The sequence below is a fragment of the Myotis myotis genome, unplaced genomic scaffold (assembly GCF_014108235.1).
Source record: "Myotis myotis isolate mMyoMyo1 unplaced genomic scaffold, mMyoMyo1.p scaffold_m19_p_10, whole genome shotgun sequence".
Classification (NCBI taxonomy): Eukaryota; Metazoa; Chordata; class Mammalia; order Chiroptera; family Vespertilionidae; genus Myotis; species Myotis myotis.
The window spans coordinates 22,903,579-22,924,124 of record NW_023416314.1 but is presented as its reverse complement, the minus strand read 5'-3'; the positions used below and the strand labels follow the sequence as shown (position 1 = coordinate 22,924,124).

The 20,546-nt window shown below is 42.9% G+C and overlaps 1 pseudogene; it reads right to left on the bottom strand.

Annotated features, from left to right (window-relative positions):
- Positions 1-13,081: 13,081 nt before the first annotated feature.
- LOC118665631 lies at positions 13,082-13,259 on the bottom strand (annotated as a pseudogene).
- Between the last annotated feature and the right edge of the window lie 7,287 nt (positions 13,260-20,546).

The window sequence follows — 20,546 nt, the reverse complement described above, 5'->3', positions numbered from 1 at the left end:
ACGCCCACTCCCCACCCTCTCCACTGGTGGGTGGTGTGACCTGGGAAGGCACGTCATCTCTCTGAGTCTCAGTTTCCTCTGCAAAGCAGAGAAAAATATCGACCTCCTCGATCAGTGGTTCTCAACCTCCTGGCCCTTTAAATGCAGTTCCTCATGTTGTGACCCAAACATAAAATTATTGTCGTTGCTACTTCATAACTGTAATGTTGCTACTGTTATGAATCGTAATGCAAATATCTGATATGCAGGATGGTCTTAGGCGACCCCTGTGAAAGGGTCGTTCGACCGCCAAAGGGGTCGCGACCCATAGGTTGAGAACCACTGTCCTAGATGGTGGTATATGGACCAAAGGAAGTAAAGTCAATGTGAAGACTGCTGGCTCATACTAGATATCCCATAGGTTGCCTTAAAGGACTGAGGGGACTGAGGTCGTATTTAGGAAATTACTGGTATCCTGTTCTGGTTCTTTCATCGACTCCAGGAGTAATTCCCATAGTGATTATGAACTAGATCCTGGGTCTGAACCCTGGCTCCACTACACAGCAGCTGTGTGACCTTGGGCAAGGTATTTAACCTCTCTCGCCTCAATTTCCTCATCTGTCAAATGGGTTTGACATTAGTCCTCCCCTTGTGGGATTGGTGACAGGATGAAAATAAGGTAACATATTCAAATCTTCTCATACAAGGCCCTCAATGCATGGTAGCTGGAGAGGAAAACACCAGGGGACTTGGAATCATCTCATTTTATTTATGTAGAAAACGTCTTTTCTCACGTTCTTTGTCAGTCAAGTTTATTGAGCCTGGAGGTTACAGAGAAGCCAGGATGGAGGCACATAGAGAGAGGGAAAAGTTCTACATTTTATTTTCCCTACACTCACTGTTACCAAGCAGACAGGAGATTAAAGTCAGGGATTCATTCGTTGGGCGAGGGCTGTGGGAGAAGCCTGTGGAATGTGACTGCGACCCGGGAGGTGTTCCAGTTTCGTGTTAGGGGGTGCTCTCCTCACACCTCTTTGTGGCATTCTCGACTCAGATTCCAGCTGAGATTGTTGACAGGGCTCTTGAGTAGCAGCTCAGTCACTACCCCGCTCCTCAGACATGGAGGCCTGGTGCCCGGACTGGCCAGGCCCACAGGGGAGACCTGCAGGGATTTGCACAACCAGAGGCCGCAGCTGAGAAATGTCTGGCATTAGCTCTCTGCTCCTTGGAAGGTTCAAATAGTTATTAATGAACAATGGCTTACGCAGGAAGATAATGCTCGGGGTCTTATTTCTAACTGTTATCTACGTCCAGGCTGCAGAAAGCTGACGCCTGAATGGGCTGCTGCCCCTGGCTCCTTTGCTGGGATGGAGGAGATTGAAACTGTCGACCTCACTCCCCATTGTGACCACTAACAGCTGTGATCATGAAAATGTAACACTTAGCGGGGCATTATACTGGATGAGGTGCAACAACAACACGCAACTACTTGCTGTTTGCTCAGGCGCAGTATAGACATTATTTCATTTAATCCCCATGAGGTAATAGCTCACAGCTCCACGAGGAAACAGTATTATAGAATCCAGGGTCTCCCAGAAGCAAATGTCGGACCTGATACTCAAATGTTGGTCCGCCCATTTCCACCTCTAGTTATTCCCAGTTAGGGCGGGTGGATGAGTAGGCACTGGGAGCGCTGAGAAGCCAGGGCCGTTGAGCCTTCTTACATCCTGTAAAAGGGTGCAAACCCAACAGCCTCCTGTTTCTCCTTAGCGCATGATGGATGTCACAGCTCTTGCTGCAGTGAATACAGCTGTGCTCACCCTCCGGGAAAGCTGCAGATCTTCTTAAGAGGAAGGGAGGGTGGGTGGAGACGGGGCCATGTTTGGAAAGGGGGACCATGTGGCACTCAAGGACGGCACTTAATTAAATAAACTATAAGAGGCCGATCATTCCCTTGGGCCATGGCGGAGATGGTTAGCGATATTAAGAACTCACAGAAATCCAATCCCTTCATTTCCTGGGAAGCATAGCTCCAGGGAGTTAAAATTATCTGTTCAAGGTTTTACAGCTGGGCAGTTGGAATAAAATGACAAAGCATGTTCGCAGACTTGACTTCATTTGGTTCTTCAATAATCCCATTACAGAGACATCATTATAACACCCATTTCACGCATTTGTTGCTGGACACAGTCTGAGCTCAGAGAAGCTAAGAAACTTGTCTGAGGCCACACAGCTTGTCATGGGGCAGATCTGAGTCTATCCAATTCCCATAGCTTTTGGCCTCAACAGGTGGGACAAGCACAAGCCCTTGGGGTCCTTCAACACAGACTTCATTTCAAATCACCTGCCTCTTGCTTCCCACATAGTCATAGTCATACTTGTCAGACCATTGTACCCCAAGTTTGGGTTTGGACAGCCTGGTGGCCGCACTGAGACTTTTAGGCCGGCTGGGTAGGGCCAAGCCGTGGCACTTGCTTTCAACACCAATCCTGCCCATCCCTGAGCAGAAACACACAGACACACCCGCCAACCCAGTACCTGGTCAGTGGGGGTTTGGGGCGCAGGCTTGCTGGGAAGCTGCTTCTGGCCAAGCCACCCTGGCCCCACCAGGCCAGCAGCGGTGAAGGGGCCCTGCTGGCCGTGTTGCAGTTCCAGAGAATCTTCTAGCTCAGCTTCTGGAAGTTCCTGGGTGGGCACTGGATCCTTCCACCTTTCAGGAGACACAGGTGAACACTTAGAAGATGTCAGAGAGCAACAAGCCCCAGGCTCCCACCTCACAGGACCGTTTAGACATCCAACCACAGCGTCAACTCTTCCCCGAAGCCTTCTTTCTGAATGAGCAAGACCTTTGTCTCTGAGGCCGAGGCCCAAAAGCTTTCTAGGCCCCTCTGAGGCCACTCAGCACTATGGCAGGCTGGGTTCTGAGACACTGGGGCTCCACTCGTCCTGCCTGTCCCCACCTCTCTCCTGCTACCCCCAGGCTGGGCAAAGTGGCTCATATTCCCTCAGTAAGAGCTGGCACTGCCTCCCCTGCCAGGCGGCCCCAGGGGAGGAGCCCAGCCACCCAGTCCCGAAGGCTCCCTGTGCTGGGTCATGCCTGATAACCTCTGAACAGTTTCCCTGGCGGATGTGTTTCCACCGAGCTGAGATGGAGGAGGGTGTAGGGCTGTGATTGCTCTGGGTGATGGCGGGCAGGACGGGCATCAGCCCTGCGTGAACACCTGTGGGAAAGGCCCAGGTTATTGACTGGAGGGCTGGAGCATCACCTTGTCATCCTGCAGAGGCCCTGCTCAAGGACCCGGGGCTGTTGACCAATCACAGGCCACCTTGATGGCCAGCGGGGCCTCCTGGCTGTGTTTGGTTTTCTGGCTGGGCTTGGTGTCTGAGCCAGCCAAGGAGGGGAAACAGACAGTCCAGGAGGCCTTCCCTCGCTTCTCACCCATTCCTCTGGCCCTCAAGGCTGTGATGTTGATGTGGCGAGAGATGGATGAAGTGTAACTGGGGCACTGTGCCAGGAATCTGGTTATCTGATCCCCCAGGGACGTCTATCTCGACTTTCGCAGTCAGTGGCCAGCGGTGGCGGCAGGAGAATGGCCTCTTTGTCTCTGGTCTGGCTGTCACCCCTTCCTGCCCATGAGAACACATTTCCCTTTAGGAATCTGCCAAGTCTTATTTTCCCTCCACAGTGACCAGCAGTGTGTTACTAAGCCTCTGAGAAAGTGGAATCAAGTGATTCCGTGATCAGATACCAGGCTCATGAGGTCTAACCATGTTGTAAATTATAACCCACATCTTAGCAAAGTGCTTTCCTATGCTGTGTCTCTAGTCTAGACTGTCCTTTCCGCAACCCTGAGGGCTGTCCGGACAGATGTTTTTCCCCTCAGTATTCAGATGGGAGAACAGATTCATGGTTGAGCTGGCTTTCAAATCTTGGGCTGTCCCACACACAGCCTGCCGCCTGCAGGAAGTCCCTGGACATGCTGCCCATAATAATTTCTCGTGTGTGATTCTCCATCCCTTGTCTGCTGGCTGGATACATAGAAATCCTATGCTCACACCACAAGACCTTTTCAGCTCTATCCTCCATTCCCAAGTTCCAAACCAGAAAACTCCTATCCCTGAGCCTTCCCAGGTTGAAGGACTTCTCATCTCCTATTCTCTTGGTTTTTTCAATTATTTTACTGTGTTTTTGGAGGGCATTTCCAGGAGGGGCAGAGACAAACACAGGTACGATCCTTCATGATTAAACAGCAGTCCTGTTTGACCACCTTTAGAATTGACAATGGAGCGGCCAATGTTAAAATAACTTCAGAAACAGTGATTTTGCATTTATTAGTTGTTCTTTGGGATTTGTAAGCACAAACTACACCTGTGTAATTCATTTACCTTTAATAACTGGATAATAATTAAATAGGACATTGAAATGACATATAATGTGTGGGTTTTGTTTTGCCTTTTTTTTGCTTTAATTTTTAATGATTTTTTTTTTTTTTTTTAAATAAAAAGGGATGGTGGGCCCTGGCTGGGTAATTCAGTTGGTTAGAGCGTCATCCCCAGAATGCCAAGGTTGTGGGTTTGATCCCCAGTCAGGGCACATACAAGAAGCAATCAATGAAGGCATAAATAAGTGAAACAACATATCAATGTCTCTCTCTAAAAATCAATCAATAAATTAAAATTTAAAAAAATAATAAGAAGGGCTGATGGGAGCTTCCTGTGCAGTTTTGCCGCCTGAGCTTGTTTACTTTCATGCTGACTTGGATGCATGCCTGAGGCAGGCTGAGGCTGGCATAGCTCCTTGGTGGATGTGGCAGAGGGAACTAGGATCAGGTAGGCAGATGAACGAGATGAATGTTGGGTTCTCTCCCACCTCTGAGGTCCTATGACTCTGTCTAATGTCTAATGTCCATTTGTAATTTTTTTGCTCTTCTGATTGAAGCATGAAAGGCTAATCACCTCAGCCTCTCTACTGAAGTTACTGAACAGCTTTCACATATGTTTTAAACATGTATTTTGAGTCCTTTTCCGAAGATCAGATGAGAGAAATTTGTACTGAACGTTACCCTGTCTGGGCTTTAGAATATCAGAAGGCACCACTGAGTCTGGTAGGCCATGTCGTACCCATCGCGTCCCTGGAAGGGTGAGATCAGACCAGACTTCTGGGTGAACTCGAGGAGCTCCTCTGTAACAAAATATGGCCATTAGAGGGAGCCTAGACCTTGTGAGAACATGAAACCCTGGTGAGGGAAGAATTGCATGAAAAAAGCAGCAGGGCATAGATTCTCTTATTCAGTTTTTATTAATTTTATTAATTAAGAAAATATGCATGGAAAACAAGATGCCTAATTCCTGAGGGTTCATGGACAAGTCAACAAACTAGAGGCCCGGCATACAAAATTCATGCATGGGGGTTGGGGAGTCTCTCAGTTGGGCCTGCACCCTCTCGCAATCTGGGACCCTTCGGGGATGTCCGACTGCTGGTTTAGGCCTGCAGTTGGACATCCCTCTCACAATCCAGGACTGCTGGCTCCTAACCATTGGCTGGTCTGCTTGCCTGCCTGCCTGATTGTCCCTAACCACTCTGCCTGCCTGCCTCATCACCCCTAACCCCTCTGCCTGCCTGCCTGATCGCCCCTAACCCCTCTGCCTGCCTTCCTGATCACCCCTAACCACTCACCTGCCTGTCTGATTGCCCCTAATGCCTCTGCCTGCCTGCCTGCCTGATCACCCCTAACCACCTCTGCCGGAGCCCCTGAGGCTGTGGCTTCATCCTGAAGGATGTCTGGAATGACATCTAGAAGGTCGTTCAGCTATCTGGTCTAATTAGCATATTATGCTTTTATTATTATAGATAGTTAAATTGACCACTATTAGTACTAATTATAAGTATTTATATTGACTTTGATAACGTTAGTTCAAACTAATAAAATATTTACTTATAATAACTTAATTATTCACAGTAATAATATCAATCATGTGTTTCTTGGAGAGCAGAGAGACACGTGTATGTAATGGCTCTGTTTGGGGACATCAGGAGAATTGTGATGCGCTTTTTGGTGGAGTGAAGAGGTGAACCTGAAGAGCTGAGCCTCCTTCTCCAAGATCCTTGGATCTGAGGGAGGTGGTGGCTAGGCTCCAGCACTCAGCAAAGGCTCTGCATGGACTGGGGATCTGCTCATGTTTGCTTGTCATCATTGTCTTGTGTGATGAACAGAGAGTGTTCCTGAGTTTAGCTCTTTACACTAAATGAATGGGCAGACAGGGCAGCAGAGGGAGGACACCGAAGAGCCGGGAAGAAAACAGCCTTTCGGTCTGTCCCAGCGCACAGACACCACAGAGTTCTGCTCTATTGTGTGCCACCTACTGTTCCTGCCAGAAAGACTAGGGACCCATTTCTTTTGACGTGTGGAGAAGGTGGGTTGTAGCTGATGATGTGCATTAATCCAAGTGATTTCTCCTCCTGGCCCAGAGCCCTTGTCATCGGCAAGTAGGGAGTGTTCTCCTTGCTCAGTAAGCTGGGAAACTGAGCGGCTGTCCCCACCCTGACTCCTGGCCTCCTTCAGGGCCCCACGGGGGGCTGAGAATGCAGTGCACTCCTTCCTTGGCAAAACGCAACACCGTGTGGACTTCCGCTCCTTCTGAGTCACCCAAGGGGATTTGACAGCTCCACTGGCTGGTGTGGCTGGGATTTCATTGGGAGCCCACATGTTCATTACATGTGGGTCCTTGACCAGACATTGGTGTTCTTTGTCAGGTTCAAGATACAACTTTGTGTTGCTAGAGGCAGTTTTGGGCAATGAACTTGTACAAATAGGAAAATATTCTTAATAAGGAATATTAAAAAAAAACCCACCCAGATTCTTACTGTAAAGTTAAAATTTATAGAAGATTTGGAGATATATATATATTTTTTTTTTAGTAACACACATGGCTTGATGCCACTGTTAAAGTTAGTGTAGACAAGAGAAAGAGATTTGGAAATGGAGGGGGACACTTTTCTTAAACTCAATTAGGCAAAAATAGTATCATTGAAGGGAAGAGTCCTGGCCTCGGAGAAGAAAGCTAAATGACCTCAGGGAAGAATTGTCAGATTGAGCCCAAGCCCTTCTTTCTCCTTGAAGCTTCTTTCTTTCCCTACCCTCCCCTCTCTGGATGGTTCCCTCCCTCCAGCCAGAAATTCTCTCTCCACCTTGTAGGCACAATGTTCATTCCTTATTTAGGTCTCAGCTAATATAGTTTACTTCCAACTGGGAGGCTTTCCTGTCACATGCTCCCTACCCACTACTTCTCCCCAGATAATGTAGCCTATAAACCCATGAGATCAGGGATGGGTACCATACATGGAGGCTCTAACACAGTGCCTGGTCTTTGGTGGGTGCTCACTAGAGGACTACTGGTTGAAAAATAAAAGACTGCTCAAGCCCTTGCTCACCTTACTTTTCCCTACAATCTTACTTCACTTACTGCCCTGTTTCTACTTCCCAGGGCAGTATTGTTTCCATATTTTTCAATGTATGTATTTCTTTTATTTTTTTTATTATTAGTTAAGGTATTACAAATGTGTCCTCATCCACCCCCCATTAACCCCAACCTCCCCCCCCCCCCAATGTATGTATTTCTTATGAACTCAAGTACATTATAAACTACCGGGGACTGGGCACCAATTTGATTCTTCCCTGAATTCTCCGGGCCACCAAGCGAAGAACTGAAAGCCAAATGGGGGAGGGGGGGGCATTATAAATACTTTCTGGTCTATTTAGTGAATGGATAAGACTCTGCTCAAAATTAACTAGGTCTTTCCATTTCTCCCCACCTTCCGTCGCTGTTTGCGATTTACTCCCTTCTCCTCACGGCTCCCCCCTTCCTTGGCCCCAGATCACTCAGCCGAGAGAGGGAAGGGATGGAGCCCATAATTAAGCCTACTCACAAGTGTCTTCACAAAAAATACTCTTCAGGACTCTACAAAGCCAGATTAAATACCCCAGAATCCCTTCCAAGGGTCCCGAGGCTCAGCACTGACCCCTTTAATTCTGAGTGATAGAGCCAATCTAGCAAGTTGGTAATGAGAGCCCTTTGCCTCATTTTTCCCATATGTCTAATGGGGTTAATAATACCTGCCTTCTGCCTTCTACACAAGAACATGGTGAGATAATGTCATAACATGCACTGCTGTCCTCAGATGAAAGGTACCCCATAAATACCAAATGCTATTAAAAACCCTTGACCTATGGAAGATCATGGAGGCTTTATTGCTTATGGCGTTCACAGCAAGATGAATGAAAAGGACTTTTTGGCGCTGAGACCTGGCAGCTGACCATGAGAATTAGAATCTGTGCATGGAGCAAGGGCCTAAAAGCAATTTGGCAGTGATCCAAGAATGCTTTAAAATTTTTTAAATAAATGTATAAAATAACTGACTATGGTTAATAAGTCAAAGTACAAAACACTTGTAATAAAAGTTCCTTGTTTCATCCTTTTCTAATTCCTGTCCTTTTCCCAGTGTAGCCACTTGTAATCTTCTTACTGTATTTTTGATATTATCTGCTGTATCTAAAGAAAATATTTGTCTCCTGTTTTCTTATTGATCAATTTTAGAAGTTAGTTATTGAATTTATGCTACTAATTTATTATGATTTTACCATCCCCTTTCCTTCATCCTTTTAATGCTATATCACTATTTTATTCCTTTTATCACTGTTCTTTGAAGCTTTGTCATAAGTTACCACTCTATTTCTTGTTCAGCTGTAGACATTTTTTACTTCCTACCTTAAAAAATGGGAACATTTGCATCTTTACCTTTTCTTACAACTCCCCTTTCTGCTTTCTACCTTCCCACTTCTATCATTTGAATTTCTACACCGTCAAGATCTATAGTATTTACACTCTGTCCCAAAACCATAACTGTATTCTGTGCTTTTCCAATGGGTTTAGCTTCAGAGCTAAAGTTCATTTAAATTGCTTAGTGTAGAACCCTATTTTGTACTATGATTATACTTCTTCTCTTGTAGAGCTTTGGGTGTTTTTTTTTTTAAAAGTCTCTATCTCCTTTCCTTTTCTGGCACTGTTTATTTTTATTATGTTTATTATATTTATCTTTAATTTATTTTCAGCTAGGCTTCTTGATCCAAATAGGCATTCTATTACACACCCCTCATCCATTTCCCTGAGATACCCCTCCTGGGGCTCTCCATCCTCTGACTGACTCTTCTCTAAATGCTGCACAGTCACTACTCTGGGACTTCCTCACTGTCTCAGGTTTATAGAGCCCACATTTTCCTTATTTTTGGTTAATCTTTTGTTTTGCGGAGGTATATTCTCAATAGCTCCCCCAAAAGGCATATTAACAAATAAATATTTAGTTTTGAATGCCTAGAAATGTTTTTAATCTGCCCTCAACGTAAGTGGTAGTTTGTCTGGGTAGAGAATTCAAGGTTAGAAATAGTTTTTTCTGAGAGTTTTGAAGAACTTATTCTATTATCTTCTAGTTCCCAGTGTTGCTGAGGGGAAGTCTAGCGCTAGTCTGATTCTTTTTTTTTTTTTAAATATATTTTATTGATTTTTCACAGAGAGGAAGGGAGAGGGATAGAGAGTTAGAATCATTGATGAGAGAGAAACATCGATCAGCTGCCTCCTGCACACCCCCTACTGGGGATGTGCCCGCAACCCAGGTACATGCCCTTGACCGGAATCGAACCTGGGACCTTTCAGTCCACAGGCTGACGCTCTATCCACTGAGCCAAACTGGTTCTGGCCTGATTCTTTTTAAAAAAATATATATTTTATTGATTTTAGAGAGGAAGGGAGAGGGAGATAGAAACATCAATGATGAGAGAGAATCACTGATTGGCTGCCTCCTGCACACCCCCTACTAGGGATCGAGCCCGCAACCCAGGCATGTGCCCTTGGCCGGAATCGAACCCGGGATCCTTCAGTCCACAGGCTGAGGCTCTATCCATTGAGCCAAATCAGCTAAGGCTAATTCTTGTTCCTTTGTCAGTAACCTGTTTCCTTCACCATAAAATCTCATAGAGTCTTTCTGTTTCCTTATCATTTTGAACTTTCACAATGATGTGTCTAGATGCGGGTCTGTGGAGACTTGGTGGGCCCTTGCAATGTAGGAATATTTAGCTTTTATCTCTGATAAGTTTTTCATATAGTTTCTTTGATAATTTTTTTTTCCTCTTTGTTTTTCTGAATTTTTCTTTTCACTCTTGCTGGTTGTCATGGGCTGAGTTTGCACCAAAACCCACATGTTGAAGCCCTAATCACTAGAACTTGCCCATGTGACTGTTTTTGGAGATAAGGCCTTTTAAAAATGGGATTAAGTTAAAATGAGGTTATTAGGGTGGACCCTAACCCAACGACTGATGTTCTTTTAAGAAGAGGAAATTTGGACACACAGGGAGACACCAGGTATGCATGCACAAAGGAAAGACCATGTGAAGACACAATGAAAAGGTAGCCATCCGCAAGCCAAGGAGAGAGGTCTCAGAAGAAACCATACTTGCCAGCGCTTTGACCTTGGATGTCTGGTCTTCAAAACTGAAGGACAATAAATTTCTGTTGTTTAAGCTACCTAGCCTGTGGTACTGTATTTTGTCAGTCTTAGCATATTACTACACTGATCAAGTTCAAGTGAAACATATAGAAATAAACAAACTTTAATTGGTTTCTTTTAATAAAGAAAATTGATTGGTCACATAACTAAATAGTCAAAGGTTGGAAATGGCCTTGACCACTGCTGAATTCAGGGGGCCAAGCAACATCACCAGGATATGACTTCTTTCATCTCTCAGCTCTATACTCTTCTATTCTGCCATTATTCACAGACTCTGGGTGGGGTTAGAGTCACATGGGCCAAGGTTTAAGTGCAATGGGAAAGAATCTCTATCTCTTTTCCTGAAGTTCTAGAAAAACATCTCCTTTTTCTTCATTTGTCTTTTTGAGTCACATGTTCCTACCCAAATTTTGAGACCAGGAGTATGTAGTGTTCTGATTAACTAGTACGGTATTACATACTCCCCTTCAAGCTGGGGGTATGGAGTCATCCGCACATCCCCATCTAACCTGAATGAGTGTGAATGGAAGAGGGATGGTTATCCTATCAGAAGAAATAAATGTTGGTGCTAAATAATAGCAAAAGTTTATATTGTTAGGTTACATTTAGAATTTTGATTTAAAGGTGTCTGGTGAGAGGAGCATAGTTGCATTCATTTATATAAATTTGAGATATTTAATAGTGGAAGAGAACAAGATAAATTGGGAGAAACCAAGATGGCGGCATAGGTAAACACCTGAAATTGCTGCCTCACACAACCACTTCAAAACTACAACTAAAAGACAAAACAGACATCATCCAGAACCACAGGAAGGCTGGCTGAGTGGAAATTCTACAACTAGAAGGAAAGAGAAAAGCACACTGAGACTCAGAGGAGGTGCGGAAGTAAAGTGCAGAGGTATGGAGGCGCACGCGGAAAGGGCTGGCAACTGAGGACGCCGGTGTCTTTTTCAATCGGGAGTTAGACACAAGCTCCCAATGTCTCTGAACTCCAGTTCTGGGCGAGTCTCTGGGGACCCAGACTCCTACAGGGTGAAACTGGACTGTCTGGCAGCGGGTGGAAATCAAGGGCAGCTTTCTCTCAGAGGTGCTTGCAGAGATTACCGTGAGACACTGAGACCCAGGGGTCTGTTAGGGCAGGACTGAGGATCAGCCATAGCTGTTTGCTCCGCCCTGTTGATTCCCTGAGACCCTGCCCACCCAAGCTGCAAGCAGAGGCTTTTGCATATGAATGGGCTGGCCCTTTGCAATCTAAAATTACCTAACAAACTGCAGCTGGGTCAGAGAGACCCAGAAAATCCAAAAGAAGGCCCAAGCACCCACAGCAGCTTGCATTGCTTCACAGCTGGGCCTCATTTGGGCACCTCCAAAACCCAAACGAGGAAGAAGAATCTGCAGTTCTCTCCATAGCTCCTGCTGGGTAGCCTCAGGCAGAGGCTAAATCAGCACCTCCTTAGAGATCCAAGAGCCAGTGTACCCAGTGGTCAGATTGGGACAATCCAGATTACAACTCCTCAGATCCATAAGGGACACACTCAGGGGGCAGACTCAGTAAGCACCAAAGCCCCACTGAAGCAAGCCTTGCCCCAGAAGGGTGTCTTCAGCACAGAAGTTATCCCACTGCAGACACAGCTTATTCTCACTGCCAATTGGCCTGGAGGTCAATTCCTCCCAGTGATACCAACAACAATCAAGGCTTAACTACAACAAGACTGTGCACACAGCCCACAAAGGGGTGCACCAAGAGTGTCCAACTCAGGTAGTTTGGGAGGCTGACCCACTGGGCCCTATAGGACACCTAGCACACAAAGCCACTCTATCAACACAGGGAAGCAGCCAAAAGGCAGAGACAAAGAGACAGATCACAAATGACAGAAATGGAGGAAAGCAAACTACTGGATATAGAGTTCAAAACCATGGTTATAAGGTTTTTCAAGAATTTTCTAGAAACCGCTGATAAATTTAGTGAGACCGTCGAGGATATGAAAAAGGACCAACTATAAATTAAGCATACATGGACTGAAATAAAGAATAATATACAGAGGTCCAACAGCAGACAAGAGGATCCCAAGAGTCAAGTCAAAGATTTGAAATATGAAGAAGCAAAAAATACCCAACCGGAAAAGCAAAAAGAAAAAAGATTCCAAAAATATCAAGATAGTGTAAGGAGCCTCTGGGACAGCTTCAAGCGTACCAACATCAGAATTATAGGGGTGCCAGAAGATGAGAGAGAGCAAGATATTGAAAACCTATTTGAAGAAATAATGACTGAAAACTTCCCCTACCTGCTGAAAGAAATAGACTTACAAATCCAGGAAGTGCAGAGAACCCCAAACAAAAGGAATCCAAAGAGGACCACACCAAGACACATTATAATTAAAATGCCAAGGGCAAAAGACAAAGAGAGAATCTTAAAAGCAGCAAGAGAAAAACAGTTACTTATAAGGGAGTACCCATACGACTGTCAGCTGATTTCTCAACAGAAACTTTACAGGCCAGAAGGGAGTGGCAAGAAATATTCAAAGTGATGAATACCAAGAACCTACAACCAAGATTACTTTATCCAGCAAAGCTATCATTCAGAATTGAAAGTCAGATAAAGAGCTTCACAGACAAGAAAAAGCTAAAGGAGTTCATCACCACCAAACCAGTATTATATGAAATGCTGAAAGGTATCCTTTTAGTAACGGACTATAGAAATGATCCCTGAAAGTATAGTCTTGAAAGGTATCCTTTTAGAAGAGGAAGAAGAAGAAAAAGGTAAAGATACAAATTTATGAACAACAAATACACATCTATCAACAAGTGAATCTAAAAATCAAGTGAATAAAAATCTGATGAACAGAGTAAACTGGTAAATATCATAGAATCAGGGGCATAGAAAGGGAGTGGACTGACAATTCTCAGGGGAGAAAGGGGTGAGGGGGGTGTGGGAAGAGACTGGACAAAAATTGTACACCTATGGATGAGGACAGTGGTGGGGGGGTAAGGGCAGAGGGTGGGGTGGAACTGGGTGGAGGGGAGCTATGAGGGGAAAAAAGAGAAACAACTGTAATAATCTGAACAATAAAGATTTATTTTAAAAAAGATAGTGGAAGAATGGTGAGTGAGAGGGAGTAAGGGTCTGATCTAATTAGTATTTGGGGAGTATGTACTCTGTACCTTGGAGGTAAGTGAAGGTGAGGACAAAGAACTGTTTTATCTTTAGTGGGTGTGTGTGTGGTCAGTGATGGTTGCGGCATTTCCATCTGTGTGCAGATGGGTCATCCTTTAGCACTTTTCCAGGACATCTTTCTTTGTAGTGGGATGGGGAGTTATGGCTCATCTTATTCATCAACACTTGAGGCTCCATGAAAGAGCTCTGGGAAGAGAAACTTATTTCAGAGGGATTATCATCACTGGTCTTCTGGTGTTTATTTCAATAACCTCTGTCACCAGTGGATGAGTCCATGGGTCTTTCTTTGACAGATGACTTTCAAACTGATGTTAATGTAGAGAAAGTGGGCACATTTTTTTAGAAAATCTCCTAAGACTAAATGAGATTTGACTATGCTTTGTAACTATGCTCAGGAAACCCATTTCTGGGATTGGTTCCAGGTCCCATTACTGACTCACTGGATGGCCTCTGATCTGCAGTTCATAGCTGATTGCCTCAGTTTCCCCATTTGAGAACAAGCTGCAACCAGACCCATTTCCTTCTGTAAGATGTTGTGATATGTAATTAGAGTTTTACTTTTCTTTTTAAATTTTTATTGAATTTATTGGGGGTAACATTGGTTAACAAAATGAAATAGGTTTCGGGTATACAATCTACAGTAATAAAAGAGAAACATGCAAATTGGTGTCACTCCGCTCTGCCAACCAGCCAATCAGGATGAGTATGCAAATTAACCCAACAAAGATGGCGGTTAATTTGCATAGGCAGGCCTAGATCGAAGATTGAAGAAGACTGAAGACGACTGAAGACTGAAGAGCTTGCCTTCTCTGCTGTGGTCAGAGTGAAGGCCTGGGTCCCGGGTGCAGAAGAAAAGCCGGTGCCAGCAGCCAGGGGAAGGAAGGCCTATTGCACGAATCTCTTCGTGCAACAGGCCTCTAGTTCTAAATAATACATCATCTGTATATTGTATTGTGTGTTTACTACCCAAAGTCAAGTCTCCTTCCATCACCATTTACTCCCTCATATCCTCTTCTACTTCCCTCCACTTCCCTTTCCCTCTGGTAATCACCATACTATTGCCAATGTCTATGATTTATTTTTTGCTTAATCCCTCCATCTTTTTCACCCAGCTCCTAACCCTCTCCCCTCTACCAGCTGTCAGTCTGTTCTCTTATGAGTCTGTTTCTATTTTGTTTGTTAGTTTATTTTTTTCATTAGATTCCACATACTAGTATAAATGAAATCGTATGGCATTTGTCTTTCTCTGACTGGCTTATTTCACTTAGCATAACAACCCCAGGTCCATCCATGATGTTGCAAAGGTAATATTTCCTTCTTTTATTACTGCCGAGTAGAATTTCATTGTGTAAATGTATCACAGCTTTTTTATCCACTCATCTACTGATGGAACTTGCTTCCATTGCTTGGCTCTTGTAAATAATGCTGCATTGAACATAGGGGTGCATATATTTTTTCAATTCAGTGTTTCGGGTTTCTTCAGATATATTGTCAGAAGTGGAATTGTTGGGTGGTAAGGTAGTTCTATCATTAATTTTTTTGAGGAAACTCCATACTGCTTTCCACAGTGGCTGCACTGTCTGCATTCCCACCAGAAGTGCAGGAAGGTTACCCTTTCTCCACATCTTCACCGGCACTTGTTTGCTGATTTACTGATGGTAGCCATCAGAGAGGTGATATCTCGTGGTTTTAATTTGAATTTCTCTGATGATTAGTAATATTGAGAATCTTTTCATATGCCTATTGGCCATCTGTATGTCCTCTTGAGAGAAGTATCTATTTAAGTTCTTTGCCTATTTTTTAAATTGGATCGTTTGTTTTGGGTTATTTTGTGTGTGTGTGTGTGTGTGTGTGTGTGTGTGTGTGTGTGTGTGTGTGTTGCATTGTATAAGTTCTTTATAAATTTTGGATATTAAGCCCTTATCAGATATGTCACTGGTGAATATGTTCTCTCATTCAATGGATTGTCTTTTCATTTTGTTGATGGTTTTCTTTTACTTTGATGTAGTCTCATTTGTTTATTTTTTCTTTTGTTTTCCTTGCTTGAGGAGATATATCAGAAAAAATATTGCTACAAGAAATGTCCAAGATATTAGGCCTATGTTTTTTTCTAGTATTTTTGTTTTTGAGTCTTACATTTAAGTCTTTAGCCCATTAAAGATTCTTTTGTATGGTATAAGAAGGTGGTCTAGTATCATTGTTTTGCACATCTCTGTCCAATTTTCTCAACACCATTTATTGAATAGACTATCTTTACCCTATTGTATGATCTTGCCTCCTTTGAGTTTTATTTTCTTCCTCTCTTAAATTTATTTCCTCCCACAAGCTGCCCTCAGTGCCAACTGATCTCAGTTAAAAGGGAAGTGGTATTTATTCTCATTTGCATTACCATTATCATCATCATCATCTAATAACTACTACAGTAATAATAGCTTACATTTATTAAGTGCTTTCCATATATCAAGAACTCTGCTAAGTGATTATTTTTAATAACGCTTTGTGGTAAGTGGCCTCATTACATAATCCCATTTTAACATATGAGGAAACTGAGGCATAGAGGGGCTAATATGGATTTGCTTTTTTTCCCTTCAAATTTTTAGCTTTTTTTTTTTACTTTTACAAACACATTTATTTATTTATTTTTAATATTTATTGTTGAAAATATTACATAAGTTCCCCCTCCCCCCCACTGACCTCTTCTAACCCCCACCTACCCAGGCCTTCACCACCCTGTTGTCTGTGTCCATGGGTTATGCATATATGCATATAAGTTCTTTGGTTGATCTCTTCTCACCTACCCACACTCCCACAACTTCCCTCTGAAATTCTGCAGTCTGTTCCATGCTCCTGTGTCTCTAGATCTATTTTGTTCATCAGTTTATTTTGTTCACTAAATTCCACATATGAGTGAGATCATGTGATCTTGTCTTTCTCTGACTGGCTCGTTTTGCTTAGCATAATACTCTCCAGGTCCCTCCATGCTGTCTCAAAGGGTAAGAGATCTTTCTTTTTACTGCTGCATAGTATTTGCCTCTTCTGGAGCCATTATTCTTAACTGTTATACACAGCTATCTTCCTGAACAGCAAGAAGTCAAAGGGCTTATGGAACAACAGCAGCTTCTAGCCCAAGGTTACCCAACTTCAGTGGTCAGAAGACTAAGACTACTTGAGGGATTTAGGAAGAACTTTAGGGGTCATGGCTCTTAACACTCAGATCATAGGTGAGAAAGTTAACATAAAGAGATTGAGTGACTTCCTCAAGTTCATACTGAATAGGACCTCTTTATCAACAACGATTTCCAAATACCTTCTGAGCCAACATCAGAGCTCACGCATTAATTGCTAATTAACAAAGTGTTCTGCTCCTCTAACATTGATTTTTAGTGACAAAGAGAAAAGTTGCAAGCACGACTTTCTGATATGGGTACTTTCCATTTCAAGAACTGAGTCAGCCTCTTCACATGGGTATTTCATCCAACTCTTGGAAAATTCTTGCTAGTATGGGCTCCTCGTTGCTGTTCCATGATGTGTGCTGTTAATGTCATCTGATACCAACAGTACCTTCGATATGGGAATTTTGTCATTAACTCCTCTATATTCTCTTTAAGTATCATATTGTGTGTTTGTTTTTAAGTGGGGTTTTTTATTTTTTTATTTTTTTTATTTTTTAACTTTTGGGTTGGTTTTAGAAGCTTTTGGGAACCATCTAACTTATTTACTTTTGTCCTGAGGAGTAAAAGTTTGAGTCATATCTCTGTGGGATTTTTGCTCTTCCAAGACTAGATTAATCAATTTATTGAAAATCAAGGCCACTGGGCTTTGTTTAAACAAGGAACAAGAATATTTGCCCTAACCGGTTTGGCTCAGTGGATAGAGCGTCAGCCTGTGGACTGAAGGGTCCCGGGTTCGATTCCAGTCAAGGGCATGTACCTGGGTTGCGGGCACATCCCCAGTAGGGGGTGTGCAGGAGGCAGCTGATCGATGTTTCTCTCTCATCGATGTTTCTAACTCTCTATTCCTCTCCCCTCCTCTCTGTAGAAAATCAATAAAATATATTTTAAAAAAAGAATATTACATGGCTTTGTACTTGAGAAGTTCCATCACAGATAGTGCACTGGCACTAGAGACAGATGCATTGTTCCTTCATTAAATCAACTTTTCAGATACTAAAAGAAGGTCACTTTCTTTTTCAGTCACTGTGGAAAATCATCACATTCACAGTTTCACTTATTCCAGTACAAACTCACAGTCTATAGTTACACTAGCATCTTTTTCACTCTCATAAAGGGTTGCTTTTGACATGGAGACATGCTAAGTAATCCTTCAGGTAAAACGCTAACAGCTCTGCCTCTGCAGGTGTCTGCTTTGAAACCAAGGGTCCTTTATTATAAAATGCTTTGGGCAAATGAAGCCTTTGATGAAGGGGACATATAAGATATGGTCTCATACCACATTAAACACACCTGTAGGAAGAAGTATCGATACATGAAAACCCTATTCTCTGTCTATATGCCTCTTTCATTAGGATTTATTATAGCATTGGTTGTTCATTTATATGCATTTATTAAGCACCGTAGAAGGTGTTGTTGGGGTATATGAAACTGAGCAAGCGTGGGATCTGTTTTGTGGGAACTTGTTGGATAGCTGGGGATACAAGTTGTGAGCACAGGGCGGCTTGCACAAGAACTATGACACAGCAGTCAGACACATTGACAAGGGTGCTACAGGTAATTCGGGATGTGAGGAAAAGGGGCAGGGCTAATATTCCTATGGGAAATATTTCTGGAAGAGCTGGATTTTGATACACTACCTTGAAGGAGGTAGAAGCTGTGAATTAGAGAAGAGAATTATGGGATTTGAGGAAAGGAGTGTGAGGAAAGGAATAAAGTATAAAAACACTAAAATTGACTTGGCAAAACATTTGTTTAGCTAGAACACAGGCAGCATGTGGGAAGTAGGTGGGATTTCAGAGGCGTAGGCTTGGGGAGGTGGGCGGCTCCGTGGATAGACAACAAACTGAGAGGTTATGATTTGATATGAAAACTACATGGGAAGCACTAAATGAAGAACTGCCATGTGAAATAAAGAGTTTGAGAAGGGCTTTCTGGCCCGAAGGAACAAAACTTGGCATCACTGGAGGTTGGAAATCATCTAGGAAATTGTAATCACCTAATAGAAATATAATGCAAGCCACATATGGAATTATACATTTTCTTATAGTCATATTGAAAAAGTAAAATTAATTTAAATGACATGACTTATTTATCCTGATATGTAAAAACATGACATGTGCACATGTAAGCGATATACAGTTATTAATAAACTATTTAACAGTTTTTTTATATTGAGTCTTTGGATTTGTGCACTTATACTTATGGCACTTCTCAATTTGGATGTTAAAGTTTTACTGGAAATATTTTATCTGTGTTTAGATTTTATAAAATTTACAGTTAAAAAATGTTGATTCACGTACTCAAGTTGTTCCCAACATACTTGAATGTTTCCCAATAACTGAATTGAGTCCTAGCTATTAAATTAAAATTAATTAAAATTAAAGTGAAAACATTCAGTTTCTCCACTGTACTAGCCATATGTGAAGTGCTCACTGGCTTCATGTGGCTAGCATTGACTATAGGGACAGCTCAGCGCAGAGGCTTGTCCTGAGGGGATAGGTAAGAGCAGGAGCTCGAGTGGAGGGAGTTTCCATGGAATTGTGCTTCTTGATGACCTAAAGAGCAAAGTAATTTTGTCCTGAAAGAGAATAAAGATGGCCGCCTGTGTCTAAAAAAGTTCCATCGTAAGTTCCCTGACGACAGGGGCACACAACTGTGCTCACGTTCCTTTTTATCCTCCCCCAATGCAATGCTTGTTATGTGGTGCGTGATTATTAACAGGCCTCTTAGAACACCATGGGTTGTTCATCTTTGTTTGAATTACAAATCCACCTTTGCCTTCTAGCCATCATCAGCATTTGATCGCAGACAGGAAGCCTGCCTCTCAGAGACCCTGTATTAAAGAACGTTGAGCGGAAAGTCAATGTTGAAAAGTAGGCTAAACAGAGCTTGATCTGGGTATTTTCTCCTTTTTTTTCTTGCTTTTTATAATATTTTCATTCGATTTATTGTGGTGACATTGGTTGTTAAGATTATATAGGTTTCAGGTGTACAATTCTATAATACATCATCTATATATTGTATTGTGTGTTCTCCACCCCTAGTCAAGTCTCCTTTCATCATCATTTATCCTCTCTTCTATTTATTATTTTCTAGCCCTTCTTTCCTTCCTACTCCTGTTTCTTTTTTCCTTGTAATAGGTATAATATCTGAATCAAACACAGAAAATTGTTCCACAGCATTATAAAAATCTGGGAACTTCTCATTTTGACCTATGAAGAGAGCTGTGGTCACTGTTCTATGGAAGGGCAAGGATCAGATTGACCCTGCAAAAGGTGCCCCTGGCTTTCATCTTGACCCAGACAAGAGTGAGTGGGTGGCCCTGTCACTACTTGCCAGGTCATTTCATTCAGCTGGGACTTACTAAATCACTGTGCTACTTGGGGCCTCAGAAAGCAGCCTTCATGTGTGAGATATATATATTAATACCTTTTTCAAGACTTTTTTATTTTTTATTAATTTTTAGAGGGAAAGGGAAAGAGAGAAATGTTGATTCACGTACTCAAGTTGTTCCCAACATACTTGAATGTTTCCCAATAACTGAATTGAGTCCTAGCTATTAAATTAAAATTAATTAAAATTAAAGTGAAAACATTCAGTTTCTCCACTGTACTAGCCATATGTGAAGTGCGCACTGGCTTCATGTGGCTAGCATTGACTA